Source organism: Mya arenaria, chromosome 3 (genome assembly GCF_026914265.1).
Source record: "Mya arenaria isolate MELC-2E11 chromosome 3, ASM2691426v1".
NCBI lineage: Eukaryota > Metazoa > Mollusca > Bivalvia > Myida > Myidae > Mya > Mya arenaria.
In genome coordinates, this window is record NC_069124.1 from 37,370,914 (window position 1) to 37,389,331 (window position 18,418).

At 36.1% G+C, this 18,418-nt stretch overlaps 1 protein-coding gene across 1 annotated transcript in view; it reads left to right on the forward strand.

Annotated features, from left to right (window-relative positions):
• Positions 1-18,418, forward strand: part of LOC128225995 (ras-specific guanine nucleotide-releasing factor 1-like) — a 139,322-nt gene that overhangs the window by 56,672 nt on the left and 64,232 nt on the right. The gene's annotated exons all lie outside the window — the stretch shown is intronic.

Here is an 18,418-nt window from a genome sequence, read left to right on the forward strand (position 1 = left end):
TGAAACTCTTGTTTTTCTCTTGTAAAACTCTTGAAACATCTTAAGCGGTTCTGAGTTTTTTCTCTTGGTAAAACTCTTGAGACATCTAATGCGGTCCTAAGACTTTTCTCTTGGTGGAACATTTAAAAGATCTAAAGAGGTCATCAAAGTTTTCTCTTGGTGAAACTCTTGAGACATCTATAGCGCTCCTAAGACTTTTCTTTTGGTGAAACACTTCAGACATTTAAAGCGGTCGTCAGACTTTTCTCTTGGTGAAACTCTTGAGACATCTATAGCGCTCCTAAGACTTTTCTTTTGGTGAAACACTTCAGACATTTAAAGCGGTCGTCAGACTTTTCTCTTGGTGAAACACTTGAGACATTTAAAGCGGTCAACAGACTTTTCTCTTGGTGAAACACTTGAGACATTTAAAGCGGTCGTCAGACTTTTCTCTTGGTGAAACACTTGAGACATTTAAAGCGGTCAACAGACTTTTCTCTTGGTGAAACTCTTGAGACATCTAAAGTGCTCCTCAGAATGTTCGATGAGTTAAAATATTCTCTTGGTGAAACTCTTGAGACACCCAAAGCGGTTCTAATACATTTATCTTGATGATTCACTCGAGACATCAAAATCGGTCCTCAGACTTTTCTCTTGGTGAAACTCTTGAGATATATCTAAAGCGCTCCTCAGACTTTTCTCTTGGTGAAACACTTTAGATATATAAAGAGGTCCTGAGCCTTTTCTCTTGGTGAAACACTTGAGATATCTAAAGTGGTCTTGAGACTTTTCTCTTGGTGAAACACTTTAGATATCTAAAAATGTCTTAAGACTTTTTTCTTGTTGAAACACTTGAGACATCTAAAGTGGCCCTGAGACTTTTATGTTGGTGGAACACTTTAGATATCTAAAGCGGTCCTGATTCATTTCTCTTGGTGAAACACTTGAGATATCTAAAGTGGTCCTGAGACTTTTTTTCTCGGTGAAACACTTTAGATATCTAAAGCGGTCCTGATTTCTTGGTGAAACACTTGAGATATCTAAAGTGGTCCTGAGACCTTTTTTTCGATGAAACTCTTTAGATATCTTAAGCGGTCCTGAGACTTTTTTGGTTGAACTCTTCAGACATATAAAGCGCTTCTCCGACTTTTCTCTTGGTCAAAGACTTGTGACGTCTAGAGCGATCCTCATATTTTTCTCTCATTGAAACTGTTAAGACATCTAAAGAGCTTCTCAGACTTTTTTTCTTGGTGAAACTCTTTAGATATCTTAAGCGGTCCTGAGACTTTTTTGGTTGAACTCTTCAGACATATAAAGCGCTTCTCCGACTTTTCTCTTGGTCAAAGACTTGTGACGTCTAGAGCGATCCTCATATTTTTCTCTCATTGAAACTGTTAAGACATCTAAAGAGCTTCTCAGACTTTTTTTCTTGGTGAAACTCTTGAGACATCTAAAGCGGTCTTGAGGCTTTTCTCTTGGTGAAAATTTGATATATCTAATGCGGTCTTGAGACTTCTCTGTTGGTGAAACATTTGAGACATCTAATGCGATTCTGAGACTTTTCTCTTGGTGAAACACTTGATATTCGCTGAGTTAAGATTTTCAGACATCTAAAGTTCTCCTCAGACTTTTCTCTTGGTGAGATTCTTGAGACATTAAAAGGGCTCCTCAGACCTTTATCTTGGTGAAATTCTTGAGACATTAAAAGGGCTCCTCAGACTTTTCTCTCGTTGAAACTCTTGAGATATCTAAAGCGGTCCTGAGACTTTTCTTTTGATGAAACATTTGTGTCTACTAAGGCGGTCCTCGAGACTTTTTCCAAGGATGCACAAAGCAGTCATTTTGTTTTTCTTTTAATATCATAGATATACAGGCATGTTAGAATGTAAAATAAGTGAACCGGTGTTGATAAAACGAATATTTATGTTTGGTAAGGTTCGTACACTTGACAACACGTGATTGATTTCATCTGCCACTGGCATTATCTTTAGCAATAAATAATTCGATGGGCCGAGAACTATGAATAATTTTGCATGATAAACCGAAAGTCCCATGCATTTGATATTTGCCTGGAACTTTTATCCTTCAATTTAGTTTGAGGTGTGATCTATCTAAAAGCTGAGTTGCGGTACATTTTTACATAACATGTCATGTGGAAATCAGCCAAAGGCCCGTTAAACTGAAAAATTTAATAGTCCTAGATAGAACTTATCTTAGTGTTATAATTTCTTTTCTTTTTTGCTATACTTTGTATTTGAAACGAGGAAACGAAAGAAGAATTGGTAACTACCATTTTAATTTTAACGAACGTACCTCACAATTACGAACCTCACAATAACGTACCTAAGAATAATGTACCTCACAATAACGTACCTCACAATAACGTACCTCACAATAACGAACCTCACAATAACTTACCTTACAATAACGTACCTCACAATAACGAACCTCACAGTAACGTACCTAACAATAGCGTACCTAACAATAACGTACCTCACAATAACGTACTACCTAACAATAACGTACCTCACAATAACGTACTACCTAACAATAACGTACCTCACAATAACGTACTACCTAACAATAGCGTACCTAACAATAACGTACCTCACAATAACGTACTACCTAACAATAACGTACCTCACAATAACGTACATGACAATAACGTACCTCACAATAACGTACTACCTTACAATAACGTACTTCACAATAACATACCTAACAATAGCGTACCTAACAATAACGTACCTCACAATTACGTACCTAACAATAACGAACCTCACAATAACGTACCTTACAATATCTTAAAGGCGGGAAACCCATCCTTCGCAGACGACATTGCGCTAGTCGCTTTAGCCCCCCTCTTTCTTCAGATTATGATTGACATTGTTTACAAGTATTGTAAAACTTGGAAGATGGACATTAGTGTTGCCAAATCGAATATCATCGTATTTTCAAAGCGCAGGTCCATACCTGTCGCAGGGATCATATATGGAGACAAATTATTACAACAAGTAAATAACGTGAACCACTTGGGTATAAGGCATGACTCGAATTTGAACTAAACCATGCGAATACAAGATAGGATACAAAAGGCCAGAAACGCCTTCTTCTCTATGGCAAGCTCAAGGTGTCAACCCGTATGGTGCAAACCCCTTAGTTTGTGTCAATTTGTTTTCAAAGATAGTAAAACCAATTGTATTATATGGATCTGAGCTATGGTGTAATTTAATTAAACACAACGTGTACTTGATTGACAAATTCCAACATTTCATTGTTAAGAAAATACAGGGATTCCATGTTCGTACAAGGTCAGATATGTGTGAATCAATGGTTGGGTTGCACAAACTTAGTTGTGATGTTACTGTAAGGAAGCTTATGTTTCTACACAAACTTCTAAGCCTAGTTTGTAAATGCACCTGTCGTAACAACTTTATTCGACGATACTTGTTATTTCTATCATGTAATACAAACGTGCGGTACGGATTCGTACCCGATATCTGTAACATTCTTTGCCAACTTGGCCTCCATTCTCTTATTAATAATGTTCTCATCAATCCTTCTTCGTTACCTACCAAGCTGTTGTGGAAAAGGACTGTCAGACAGCTTGTGTACTCGGTGGAAGCTCACAGTTGGAAACATAGGGTAATGACGGACTCCGACTTTACCTACTTCAGGGTACTACAGCCAACCATAACTCCATCTGTTGTATACCAAGTGTGCAACAGGACTGATCATAGGAACATGATGCATGCGGTTGCTAAAATATGGTGCCGTGGAAATCAATGGACGGACTTGGTCGTCTGTGAACGCTGCAACCTCCAGATATCGGACACAATTGTGCATGTTATTAGCGAATGCGAATCGACAGTCTTATTGAGGTCTCAACTACTGAGCGACAGTTTGTTTTGTGGCAGTGACTTTGTATCAGGGTTATTGAACTTGAGCCAAACTATGTTTGCGTTAAGACTCATGGGTGCTCCGATACAGCCATAACTTGAAGATGACGTGAACATGACATTCTTACTGATATCATTTCTGTACATCTCCAAATATGTTCATGGAGTTTAAGTTGAATGTGACACCATATGTGACTCAATGAAGAGTACATATGGTAGACTAATCACCCTTATTGGGCACATGTTGTACATATTTGTAATGCTCCATTAGAATTTTGAATATTGACTTTTCTATGTGTATATAAAATGCATATCTCCTACAAGGAGGAAATAAAGATATTGAATTGAATTGTTTAATTCAGTATAAGATCATATTTTATTTCACGAGTGTCATAGAAAAAACATATCTTATATATAGATTTGCTATGATCATGAGTGAAATAAAATACGATCTTTCACTGAAATAAACAAATTTTCTGTTTCTGTATGCTTGTTTTTGGTGTTTTATAGTATTTGAATTTATTTTCTTAATTACCACCTTTTTTGAAAAGGGTGTTGTTTTCGCCGCTACGCGTTTGCCGCCCCTCACGCAACATGGTGACGAAGCTGTCAATTTATTTTTCCGGTTTGTTGAGAAAAAGTTCTCTGATATTCTTTTTATAGTTTATTATTCGCTCGTTCTTTAGGGTAACGATTATATGAACAGCTATCAATGATGTTTAATAAGTGCATATATGTTCCAAAAATAAACGAAAACACTTTAATTTTAAGCGGGGCATGAATACATAACCAAATTACTACGCCGCCATTTATTGAATGAAAATTTGAAAGGTCGATAGTGTTAGCAAAAGAATGCGGATAATCATTAGATACAAAAGATTTTTCTTAGTTTTAGAGTGTTTTTCATGATACATGGATATTCAGTCATCTTACTGTCTGTCTGTCTTACCAGTCTGTTTCGCTTGAAGACAGGTCGTTATCCAGGTTATAATGAGGACCACACTAGTTTGTTGACAAATTTTGACAGCTACGTCATCAGCTATCAGTGTGTGTATACCACGTGATAAATTGCGTCATAAATGCTACTTCGGAAGGCAATATTTTGCTTCGAATGAAGACTTTAAACAAAGATAACTTCACTATTTCTTCACCATTTTTATTGAAACATAGCGCGGTCTACGCCGCTTACGGAGCACCGCATTCGGTCATTTACAAAAGTTTGATTGAGAGTTTAGTTTCTTAAAACACTTCAACAAACCTTTTCAAAATACGGCCGTCTGACGGAGCACTATCAAAACATTATTTTGAAAACAGGTTTGTCGAAGTGTTTGGTGAAACTAATCCCCTTATCAAACTTGGGCAATAAAACGAAGGCGGGGCTATTTAAGCGGCATAGACTGCCCTTTGTTTTATTTAAAATGGTGTTGTAAAAGAAAAGTTATCTTTGATTTAAGTCATTATTTTAAGCAAAATGTTGCCTTCCGACGAAGCATATATGACGTAATTAATCACGTGGTATACACACACTGGCTATTATATATAGATAATTTGCGTGAGAGGCGTCCCACGGTTAGCCGCGTGAAAAACACCCTTTTCAAAAAGAGGGTAGTTAAGTAAATACATTAAGATACTAATAAAACTCCGACAATAAGCATAAAAGAAACAGATAATTTGTTTATTTCTGTAAGGTCGTATTTTATTTCACTCGTGATCATAGAAAAAATATATCGTGAAGATATGTTTTTTTCTATGACACTCGTGAAATAAAATACGAGCTTTCACTGAAATAAAGAAATATCCTCTATATATTTATAGTATCCCGGAACAACGGGTTTTCGACCGCCTAAGGATTATTTACATTTTAAACATAAATAAGTGATAATAAAAAATAAATGTTTGTGTGTACCATTTGAAGCAATCATTCATCTTTAAAAAAAACAAAAATAAAATAAAATCTGTTTCAATCGTCTTTAGTTTACATTTTGAATCCAAAATGGCGGCTGTCACATGTTGTATTTGACCTAGATACAACATGCTTTCGACCATGACCTTTAACTATACTTCGCAACAAAATTTTGTGCACAATATTTTTTATTTTAATTTGTATAACTTGTTTAAACTGTTTAATGTATTTATTGTTAAAAATAGTAATTACATATATACATATTTGCCATACAGTCACTTTTTAGTTACTTATCACCACAAAAGAGGCAAAGGAATGCATCATCCCTTCTAATGGCTTTCACATGGGTACAAAATGATAAATTCACCCATCATGAACCCTGTTATCACTGGTCCAACTCTGAATGAGCCTCGTATGACCTGCCTAGGCTTCAATATGTATAATTTTATGGTAACTGAGCGCCCAAATGCAATTAAATATAGTTACCTGTAGATAAATTTCATTAATTTTAGAATAAGCAACATACCATATTTTAATGCGCTTTTAATGTTGTGCACTATACTTAGAAAACAATAGGGCATAGGTTGTAGGCTTTGGTAGATATGTAAGATCTGGCAAACAAAAGCAACACGATTTTAAAGAAGTATTTTACATGTGAAATCATTTTAAACGAATGGTCTAATTTGGCATTAATTAAAAATGACAAATTGGTGTTGTTTCAAGTATAACTTAAGTTTTTTTAACACTACCATTCCCTTTCTTTTTCAAATGAAGTTTTCTGACAGTTCTACTGTTATGGTTAACAATTGGAGCTTATTTTTACCGGAAGTGACGCAAAATAGAAGTGTTTTACCCATTTTCAGGAGGCGGTCGAAAATAGGTTGTGGACGAAAATAGGTTGTTCCGGGATATTATCTTGTTTGGTCTTCGACCTTGTGCGTATAAAAGAATCTAGGTTCAATTTTAGGCGACTGTGCTTCAACTGTACTTGTTTCCATTGTGCTATTGACATAATATGCAAGACAGTATTGTTCTGGAAACCTCATTTTTGTTAATTTAAAACAATAAACAAAAGAAAAAAAAACAATTACTTTATCGCTATTGCTAAACCAAATGAGGAATAATACTGATCGTACTTTGGATATTTTTTCTCACTTTTTTGTAAAGCTGCTATTAAATCTTTTGAAAGACAGAGCTTGACAACTTTATATTAGAAAATCCATAGTCTGCTGTGCATTTTCTTCTCTGCAATGGTATAAAAACAACGCGTTAAGTTAGTGGTCTTTGCAGAGAATGAAACTTAGTAAATTGCTTGTATGTTTTCTGCCGTCATGAAATTTGACTGGTAAGAGGCAATAATTCTGACCTCATTAGCTGGAAACTTAGCACATGAACTTGACACAGGAAAATTTGCACCCTGCTGTGACACCAGGGCAATAGATTGGGGATGCATAGCTAAAGAGGCTTGTTAAACCCGAGCTATTCATCCCCAGTTAATTGCCCTGATGTCACAGCGGTGTGCCGTGTTGCCTGTGTATTTTCTATTGGCTAATTGCCATTAAGGGCTGTGTTCTAGGAAAAAGAGATGACATAACTTTGTCAGCCCTGACGCCGGTCATTCTGTTGATTCGTCTTCGTTGACAACCATTGTCTTCCTTCTCTTCACTCCCCTTCCTCTGCCAGGCATGATGTTATTCGATAAGAGTGATATGATAAGATTTAGATCGAAAATTATCAGGAGCGGCAGCTCCCGCTGAATGACGGTGCAAAAAAGCGAGATCTCGCGAAAGATTGAAAACACGTGATCGCGGTTATCCGAATTCCTTAGAAACGGCGTCGTGTAATCCGGGGCTATTTCTTAGGCAAATAGTAAGGATTATTTTTATTAGAAAATAACCGCCAATGTTATTGCTTTAATTAAACAAAATAAGAGAAATTTACACTGGTTGACTGACTTTACGTAATTAGATGTTTCACAAAAAAGCTACTTTTGTCATTCTGCAAGTTAACTGTTCCTTGTATTAAATAGGCTTTGGCCGATTGATATAATAGACTGAAATGTATTTTCTTCTTACATTTGAAAAGGATGGGTAAGTAGTACGTAATGGTATTCATTAACAGGGTTAACAAATATGACAGTATATTTCTGTGTAGTAAACATAATCATACTTTCTTATTTTTATCGGGAATTTGTGGTCCGCTATGCGGAATTTACTTCAATAGAGTTTCAAATTAGGTGAAAGATTTAAGAAGTACTTTACTTATTCGAGAGTATCCGTGAACAGTGAGTAATTCTTGCCTTTAGAAGGGTAATTCATTTCAGAGTGTCACTCTTGTTTGAACTGGTCGGTTAGGACTTGTTTAACACATTTGTGTAAATTAGGGTTTACTTTTGTATATTGTTCTTATAAACCATATATTGGAAAACCCTTATCTAAAATTGATTTAATGTGATCTGTCCATTTTAAAGGGAATTATCATATTTCATAGACCTAAAACAAATATGTTATAATTTAGTTTGTTTACCTCGAAGGATGGATATCCAAAACAATATAAGCAGGCTTGCTCATTTTAGTTTCTGTTATTTTTATGAAAAAAACTAAGGTGAACTTGTTCAATATTTGTTAGGTTTTCATAGCCCCGTACTTCAGCCGAGTATATTAGTATTGGCAAGATTGTAAGGTCAAATAATTGTAATTTTAAGTCTGTCGGTAAATCTAGATTGTAAATACGTGATTATAGTAAATGCGTGGCCTTGTTGGCCTGTTCAACTAGATGTTGTTTTGTGTTAAGAAAACTAGAAAAGATTACTCCTAAATATTTATATTTTGTTACCGTTTCAATTACACTTTCTGAAATTATATCGGAGTCTGCCTATTCAGTGTGTGTATACCAAGTGATTAATTACGTCATTTATGCTTCGTCGGAAGGCAACATTTTGCTTAAAATAATGACTTAGATCATATAACTTTTCTTTTACTACACCATTTTAAATAAAACAAAGGGCAGCCTATGCCGCTTAAATAGCCCCGCCTTCGTTTTATTGCCCAAGTTTGATAAGGTGATTAGTTTCACCATACACTTCGACAAACCTGTTTTCAAAATAATGTTTTGATAGTGCTCCGTCAGACGGCCGTATTTTGAAAAGGTTTGTTGAAGCGTTTTAAGAAACTAAACTCTCAATCAAACTTTTGTAAATGACCGAATGCGGTGCTCCGTAAGCGGCGTAGACCGCGCTATGTTTCAATAAAAATGGTGAAGAAATAGTGAAGTTATCTTTGTTTAAAGTCTTCATTCGAAGCAAAATATTGCCTCCCGAAGTAGCATTTATGACGCAATTTATCACGTGGTATACACACACTGCTATTAGTGCCAAAATACCTTTGTTTTATCGATATTGACCTTTAAATCAAATGTATTCACTATTGTATATACTATTATTTACACAAACGGTGCGACGTTTACATTGTATATATATCCATTTATTTCACTTACTTAGTTTTATAGCATATGATACAATAACCATCATTCTACCCAAACATAGCTTTTGCGCGATTGCGATAATAACCGGTATGAGACATTTCCGGATCTAGCGTCTCAGGTATTCCTGACTACAGAACAAGAGACATAGTGTATGTTGTCTTCCATGACGTACACAGATTTTATAGGAAATAATTATATTTCTTACGAAACTGAAATAAGAGATATCAATATTCTGTTTAGTGCATACTCACTAGTTGATACGATGGATAAGGTATTGTTGAGCTAGTTGATACGATGGATAAGGTACTGTTGAGCTAGTTGATACGATGGATAAGCTATTTTTGAGCTAGTTGATACGATGGATAAGCTATTTTTAGCTAGTTGATACGACGGATAAGGTATTGTTGAGCTAGTTGATTCGATGGATAAAGTATTGTTGAGCAAATTGATATGCTGAAGAAAGTATTGTTGAGCTAGTTGATGCAATGTAGAAAGTATTGTTGGGTGAGTTGATACAGTAAAGAAAGTATTATTGACCTAGGTTATACGATGTAGTAAGTATTATTGTGCTAAATGATACGATGTAGTTAGTATTATTGAGCTAGTTGATACAATGTAGTAAGTATTATTGAGCTTGTTGATACGATGGAGAAAGTATTGTTGAGCTAGTTGATACTATGTAGAAAGAATTTTTGAGCTAGTTGATATGATGGAGAAAGTATTGTTGAGCTAGTTGATACGATTGATAAAGTATTGTTGAGCTAGTTGATACGATGAAGAAAGTATTATTGAGCTAGTTGATACGATGTAATGAGTATTGCTGAGCTAGTTGATACCATGTAGTAGGTATTATCGAGCTAGTTGATACGATGTAGAAAGTATTGTTGAGCTAGTTGATACGATGTAGTAATATTGTTGAGATAGTTGATACGGTATAGTAAGTATTGTTGAGCTTGTCGATACAATGGTGGAAGTATTATTGGGCTAGTTTTCCTTTCAGTATGGTTTAAGATATTTTAACCCCTATTGCTTCTGATCATTGTGGGGTCAAGCCGTAATGCAGCTAATGGCAGACCTTTATACACTTTATAAAAGGGTATTGTCATATCGTTGATGTCGTCGTTTTTTACTTTTGATCCTACCTAAAACAAATCATACCGATGGTATCAATAATAAGTGTAGCAAGGCCCAAAATCCTATAAGAAAATCATGTCATTATTCAAAAAGCAACTTGATAAGGGCAGACGAGAACATATAGTTTGTAAAAAAGAGCCCCAAACTTAAAACCCATACAACAAATAAGTTTATCAAAGATATATATTTTATGATCAGTGGGGGTGGGGGGGGGGGAAATTACGTATTAGCTGAACTATTCTCCTTATTTAAAAATAGCCTTTGCGCCCTACCATATAGCGTTTTGTGAAGCTCTACAAAAAAACTAACCAATATGTGGTTCTTCAAGTTCTTGGTACCGAGACTATAAAAATCTCAAGGGACATAATTTACACGGCACAAGCAGTTACGAATTCTTTTTCTCCGTCTGGATGACCGTTTTTGTACGTGTTTACCACTTTTTTTCAAACATGCAGTTCTTTACTCGCGTGTTGTCTCGTCATAACGAAGCCAAGGCCTCTTGAGTGTTGGACCACTTGGTTCCCGCATCAACTCATATATTAGTGCAAGCATTTTAGTTCCAATCTCGCATTGCAGATTGTTGTGTAAACAATTTGGGATTTTGGTTCATGTATGCAATCAACTCCTACATATCTTGCATCTGTCGGGGTGATGAGGGCAGTGAGGGCAGTATATGGGTGAAAGAGTTCCATTCACAAATCTTTTATTGAGATATAATAAGAAAACAAAAATTACACGTGCTCATGGGACCGTTGAAGACGAAATGTTCAACTTGCTTACCTATTTAATGTCTGTAAGAACTCGTTTGCGTTCATATTTCGTAATGAGAAGTATACATATATATCACTAATTTACAACATGTTTAAATGGCTGTACTAACGACTAACTAACTGGGAATCATGAGCGCTATAACTGAATTTACCTTTCCATATCCGTGTTTGTCTCTTTGAGGCAGCCTTGTTCTAAGAGGTACGTGTTTTGATGTGTTTACATAAACACTTCACTCGCGTGTTATCTCGTCAAGAAACCATCGAAACTTATATATATTTGCATTTAAGTCATACATTATTCCCCGAATGTTTTTAAATCGTGCATTACAGATTTCGGAGAAAATGGATGCACTCACTAATTTTATTTTTCATTTAAGATTTAAAATTATTAGTATACAGATTAAATTTAGGAAAACATAAACATTACATCTAGACTAGAATGCGGAAAGGTTCTGTATGTCTCTTTATTATAAGTTACAAGGAACATATTCGGTTTCAACCCTCGATATAAAGAATTAAAATGCTCATTATCGATATACTCAATTTCCAATTGTCGGTAATTCATACTATTTAAACGCAATCGATGACGACCATTGAAGCAATAAAACGCTTTTGATTTTTTTCTTGAAAAAAAACAACCTTGGAAGCACTACAAAACACTGCAGAAAGAATCTGAAAAACAAGTACTTTTATCATGTCGTACACGTGGACTTATGTATATCAGTGATGTATGCTCAAACGCCGAAGGCCTATAAGCACCAGATGAAACGAAAAAAACACAACAATTACCAAGAACACTTTTCTGTGGCAATAAAATAGAGCAATATTCGGTTTCCCTCGTTTAACCGGAAAAAATCATTGCTCGCTTTTTTCCGAAAGATCGATTTGCTACATACTAAAATGTACTGTAAACGACGTATCTTAATGTCGTGTAATTCAGCAGTGGGGAGAAAAGAAAGTCTGATAATCGGTTGAACTACCAATAAAAGTCTATTGACTAAACGTAAGAGGACAGAAAAGGGACATTTTAAGTGTCGGAATCCGATTTCTAAGACCGTCTGGGGACAGCCTTCAGAAACAGAAGATTGCATAATTATACGTCAACGTTTTGCTTTATATGTTGGGTCAGTAGGTGGTTGTGATTAAACAAAAACGTTCTTGTTCGCATCCGAATAAAATTGTTCCATTAGTTTTCGTCCTTTTTAAACCTGATCCTAGGATTTATTATGCATAATATACAGTTACTCCTACAATATAGAAGTTGGTAGGTGGAATAATACAATTTTGGAACAAAGACTTTGCCCACATTGTAATGTCTTATAAGACGAATTTCATTTCTTGGTTGAATGCAGCCTGTATACAAATATTAGACCTCAATATATTCCTAGATATTATCGTACTAATCCAAATATGTTTATAACCATAGAATTGCTGAATACAGATCATACTGATTTGTAAGAATCTTTCTATTTTCGTGTGTAAAGCATTTGCTCAGAGAAAGAATTTCATTACTTTACATGATACATGATTATTATATGTTTTAATACCAGCCGTTATATAGTTGTAATAAGGATTTATTCGTAATAATTCTTCTTTTGATTAACATTTGCTACTATTTTTGTTACTGTAAAATATCTCAACTAGTTAAAAAACATATATTCACCGCCAAGCAAGTGTTAAATAATGGAAATGATCATGGACTATCATAGTCTACTTCATTGATGTATATATGTGTGATGTTATGTGTGGAAATAAACTTGTGTTCTGTTTTGTTCTTCTCCATTGCCATTGATATTAAGACACATGGATAATTGTTATGGGTCGGGTTTTATACAGGTTTTGGTAAATATCACTCGAATTATTATGTAGGTATTACAAGAATAGAATGAGTGAAAAATAATTCTTAATACATTAACTGCATTGGTTTCTTTCTGAATCATGTCTCATCTGTGTTCTTTCCATTTCGATTTACATTCGGAACTCCTCGGCCACTTTTCTCGAAAACAACCTCGGATGTATATGGACAATTTACATACTCAAAAATCAGTTTGTTTAAGTCCGCTTGCAAGTAGATCGCATAGTAATTTAATTTAGCAGTAAAACTTAATGACTTAACTCTTGGGAATCTTAATTATGTTTGCAATAATACACTTCACTGGGCAAAAAATTTAAACTTAAATCAATAAATACAAGCTAAAACTCTACATTTAATTAATGAAATAATTCAAAATTTACGAACTACTTCTACTGATGTACCGGCATACATCCGAGGTTGTTTTCGAGAAAAATGGCCGAGGATCTTCGAATGTCAGATCTAACGTTTCTGCATGCTGTGATACCATTTACTTGCCTAAGCTGAATAGTACGTTTAGAGAAATGTGATCTTCTTGGCATATTTGATCTGATTGTGAGTTCTTTTGTAGATATGTACAGAAAAAAACAATACCATATACATTTTTGTTCGCAGAATACATTGTCACATTTGTTTATTAAACCATATGTTCCAATAGAAAAAGGCATTCATAACCCTTCCCACTAGCGACAGCGGTATTTTGTCTCTCGTAATCAATATTGTTCTGAGCAGAGTTGAAAAAATACGTAATGATTACCTTCAGTATTTGCACTGGCAACTACGTAATCTCCCTACTCTGCCGAGGTGTAATTACAGGAGTCTCAGAGTGATTTATAATACAGCACTTAGCTGTATGAGCATTTCGATCCATATAGTTACACTCTGAGTAGTTGGTAACAAACCGTCTGCACAAACCGTCCATCGATGCATTTGCACGAACGAATCATTGGTTATGTCAAGACAATATCTTAAGTCTGAAGGTAAATTCATCTTGCTATGTGCCAAAGAAGTCGTCATGTGTGGGGGCCTTTTTATGTTGGCGTATATACTAGTATGTATTAACGTCCTTAACGGAATACGATTACAGTGTGTGTGTGTGTGTATACCACGTGATAAATTACGCATTGGCATTTGTCGATATGACAACCGTTGCAACGGAATGATTCCTAGAATCATCAAAATCTTCCGGTATGCATCTACTGCCGACCAATATTGACGGTGTTATTTAAGACGCTGGGACGAAGTATATAACAATCTGGCGGCGAAATTGCTGACGTCTTCACTGCTTGGTTGGTCAGATGGATATATATATATATATACAGTACCATGAACATGACCAACCAAGCAGTAAAGACTTACCATATACTAGCAGTAAAGACGTCAGCAATATGTGTAACGAACGGTCAATGACATATATGTAAGTAAGTAAGTTAGTAAGTAAGTAAGTAAGTAAGTAAGTAAGTAAATAAATAAATTAATTAATTAATTACAACAATGTATTTTAATTCTTTGTTAGGTTATGAAGCAACATAGACATTGTCAGCCTGTTTGTCCGTCTGCAATAGCAGCATGTAGACGTACCGAAAAACACCTCTTGCTCTTTGATGTTCCAGACACCATCCATGTTTCAATTTCGAAGCGCAAAATAAGTAGTAGCATGACATCTGTTTCACGACACTGAACAACCACTCGTTCATATCTCCTTGTAAGAATCGAACCCTAACTGCAGTAATTAACAGATCGGGAGAGATTTCGTCAGAAACAACGTCTTTTGTTGCTACAGGTATTAGTTTTTCATCAGTAGATTTGTTTGCTGTCCGTGAGATTGTTGTTAGGCCCAAGACACCCCAAAAAGCAATAAGTTTTATTTCCTTTTTATCAAGTTTTTTATTCAATGTTGATACGTGTAGGTTAAAGTCGTTCGTCTCTTTATCATCATCGAGTAGTCCAAAGAGATTAAGTGTTTCGTTTGAAACTGCGACCGTCGGTCCCAAGTGATGCAGTACTAATCTCTGGCTTGATCGTTTCTAGCAATTCCTATGATCCCTCCAGCAGTCTTACAAACTTTGTTGATCCACTTTGTGGCTTTATGTGTTGGAACTTAATTGAACATGTTCTCAATTCTCGTAACTACGAAGTTCCCAGCTAGAAATTTATTGTAAACTTTAGGCGCAATATGTGGCAGGGCTTTCACATCTGAAATGTACACTGGTTCCCACCTTGCATAGTTCGTTTGATCGTTAACTGATCGCAAAGTTCTCCATGTGAAGTAGCCAGTTACCAAATCTCTATGCCTTAATTGTATGAATGCCACTAATGCAACTTTCTTGATCTTCATCACCTCAGAATAATATCGATGCAGCAAGCTTGTGAGTACTTTTCTATAATTTTGTCTGCCAACCTTGTTGTAGTTTCAAGGACGTTCTCCTGCTTTAGAATAGTCGCAAAGGTAAGTTCTATGTCATCGATCTCACCTTCGGGCGATGGCTTGTCCCTTTTCTTTGTACTGACCCAGCCAAAGAAAAATCGCCATTTAATTCGCCACAGATTCTCGTAGGTACGTTGGTGACCACGAACAGCTTTGTAATATTCTTTTCCGTCCAATACAGCGGAAACAGTAATAGGGCCATAAACACCTGTTTCAATCCATATGTCCTCCAACCCTGAACAATCCATGTGTTGACCAATCGCTCGCAAGGAATTAGAAAAGAATATAGAGACAACCCATTACAAAAGTGACATTTTCAAGAGTCTGATGATTCTGCAAAACGAGTTCCTTTCCTTTGCTATACAATGTTTGGTCGTTTTAAAAGTGTAGCATGCCTTGTAACGTACCATGCCAAGTTATATTTAGCATGCTGTTGGTTGTCTTTCGTCAACCAAACATTCATGTTGCAATTATTCATTTTTGGTGGTGATGGCTGCTCACCACCTATAACATAAGCTTTGTCCAGAGTTTGGTAAACTTGCATAGTTTCCTTGTCTTCTAACAGGTTGTCAAGATCACTTGATAGGTCTCCTGATAATGACTATCCAGAGCGCCTTAGCCAAGCTACCATTTGGGCTTTATGGGACGTATTCGTTCCATCCAAGACGCACTCAAGAACATCAATGTTATCACAAGAGAAGTGTGTTGCAATTCAAGGGGATACATTTGGTGGAATGAAGTTGTACCCGTTGGCCTTATACAGCTCTATTATTTTATTTGCTATAGCGTTTTCAAAATGACGCACTTTTCTAATAGGTATACAGCGGTTGGCAGCGTGGACAGGATTTACGAGTTTCTCATATCGTGCTGCTTGATGTAGTCTTAAATCCAACCCTACGTGTTTTTGTGTTAACTTAGTTTCTATGGATAGTCCGTAGACAGTATTTTGCACAACACTCGACACTCTTTACTTTGTATTTCCATCACTAACACCAGCAAAACCTTCAATAGCTGACATTCCTCCGAATACCAATACAAAGAAAAGTAATACACTGTTCGGCACTATTTCTTTACCATTACTATTAGAACCTAGTTTTTGGTTATTCATGTTTGTTATCGGGATAAAAATAAACTTACAAATATTGCATAATAATTATTTTCTGTTCTTTGCCAATTTAAATCAAACTGACTCTGGTAGGTTATACTATAAAGTGTTTGGTGAAGGGTGAACATGTCTACCCATTAGTTCAGGCATCTTATAAGCAAAACTAAAACATTGTATATACCTGTGTTTGTGTTGTATAAGTTCTATTTTAAAACCGAAATATTATATAGAATGAGACGAAAGACATACCTGTTTATGGTGCTTATGATGAATGGCGGAAATGTTTTTGCCCAGTGTAAATATTGGATAAAACTCGTTATCAAAGCTATTACTTGGATTATATTTGGATTAAAAGTGTATATAAAGTGTATATGAACGTGTACGAACGTCACTATATTTGCGCTTGTATTCATAGATATGGATAATTAATAGGACAATTAGCAGTGAACTTTTTATCAAATGGGCGGGAAACGAAAAACCCTTTCACCCCAGCAACAACAGCAACAACAATTGGACCCAAAGCAAGTAGCTTTATCGACTAGCAATACGTCAATTTCGGGCATGCCGCAAGGACAAAGTAATGGAAATTCAGGGCAGTTTGGACAGTATTATGCTTACCATTCTTTGAATCAGTCTGCTAATTGTTACCAATGTCAAGGCCAAGGGTCACCGTCATACCTAGCGCAGTTCAACTACATGAACATGGTCACACCAACAACGCCGGCGGCGAATATGATACCAAACCAATACACAAACACACCTGTTACAATGCCGACACCGGGAATGGACCCGCTATCCTTAATCCTCAGTCGTCTAGACGCCATGGACAATAAATTAGAGCAACTTGACACAATACAGAGGACGGTGAACGGAATAACGGTTAAAGTGAACGATCTCTCAACCGAGAAAAAAAAGTAGAAAACCGAGTAACCATCCTTGAGACCAGTCGACAATACGACAGTAAAACCATTTCTAAAAGAGAAGCACACACAGTTTGACGGGTTCCACAATAAAATGAAACGTGTTGAAACTGAGAAAGAGGGTTGCGAAAGTTTGCTTAACCAATTAAAATGAACTGAGCTGAAAAACAACCTTTCGTTTTTCAAAGTCGAAGATAGCGAAACGGAGGACCCTGATGCATTAAAAGCAAAGATCGTGGACATAATGAAAAATGACATGGAAATCACAGAAGACGATACAATTGAAATAGTGAAAGCGGAGAGAATGGAAGGTATAGACAAGACAATACACGGCCGTTGATTATTACGTACAAGAACTACCATGACAGGGAAAGGTTAGATTCGCGGCCAGGAAACTTGCGAACAAGCCTATTGGGGTGAGCCAACACTTCCCGAAAGATGTTGCTGATAAGCGGAAAGCACTGGGGCCCGCTCTTCGAAAGGCAAAGGCCGATGGGGTTAAGGTTATGCTTAAAGTGTACAAGTTGTTTATCAATGGACAATTGTACGAGCCGGAACTTCAGAAATAGGAGTGCAGAGCGGGCTGTGTCTAAATTAAAGCGCACATCACATGATTTACGGACATATTGTGTTGCAACGATATAATCTGCTTGTCGGAGGCATGGACTTTAAAGTCGTCTAGGATTGACCTGACGGAGTTTAGCAGGCCTACCCATTCATATAGGCGGTTTCAAAACAGGAGATCAAAAAGGTGGCTTAATAATATACATCAAGAGATAATATCCGCAAAGGCATCAATTTACTTAAAAATGAATTTGACTGTATAGTATGGTTGGAAATGGACATTTGTGTACAAAGAGTACATAGACTGGGTTCAATTGTAAAGGCGAAAAGTTTCTCTCAGGTGCCACGCAGGCCTATAATAGTTGCCTTCAGAGATTACCA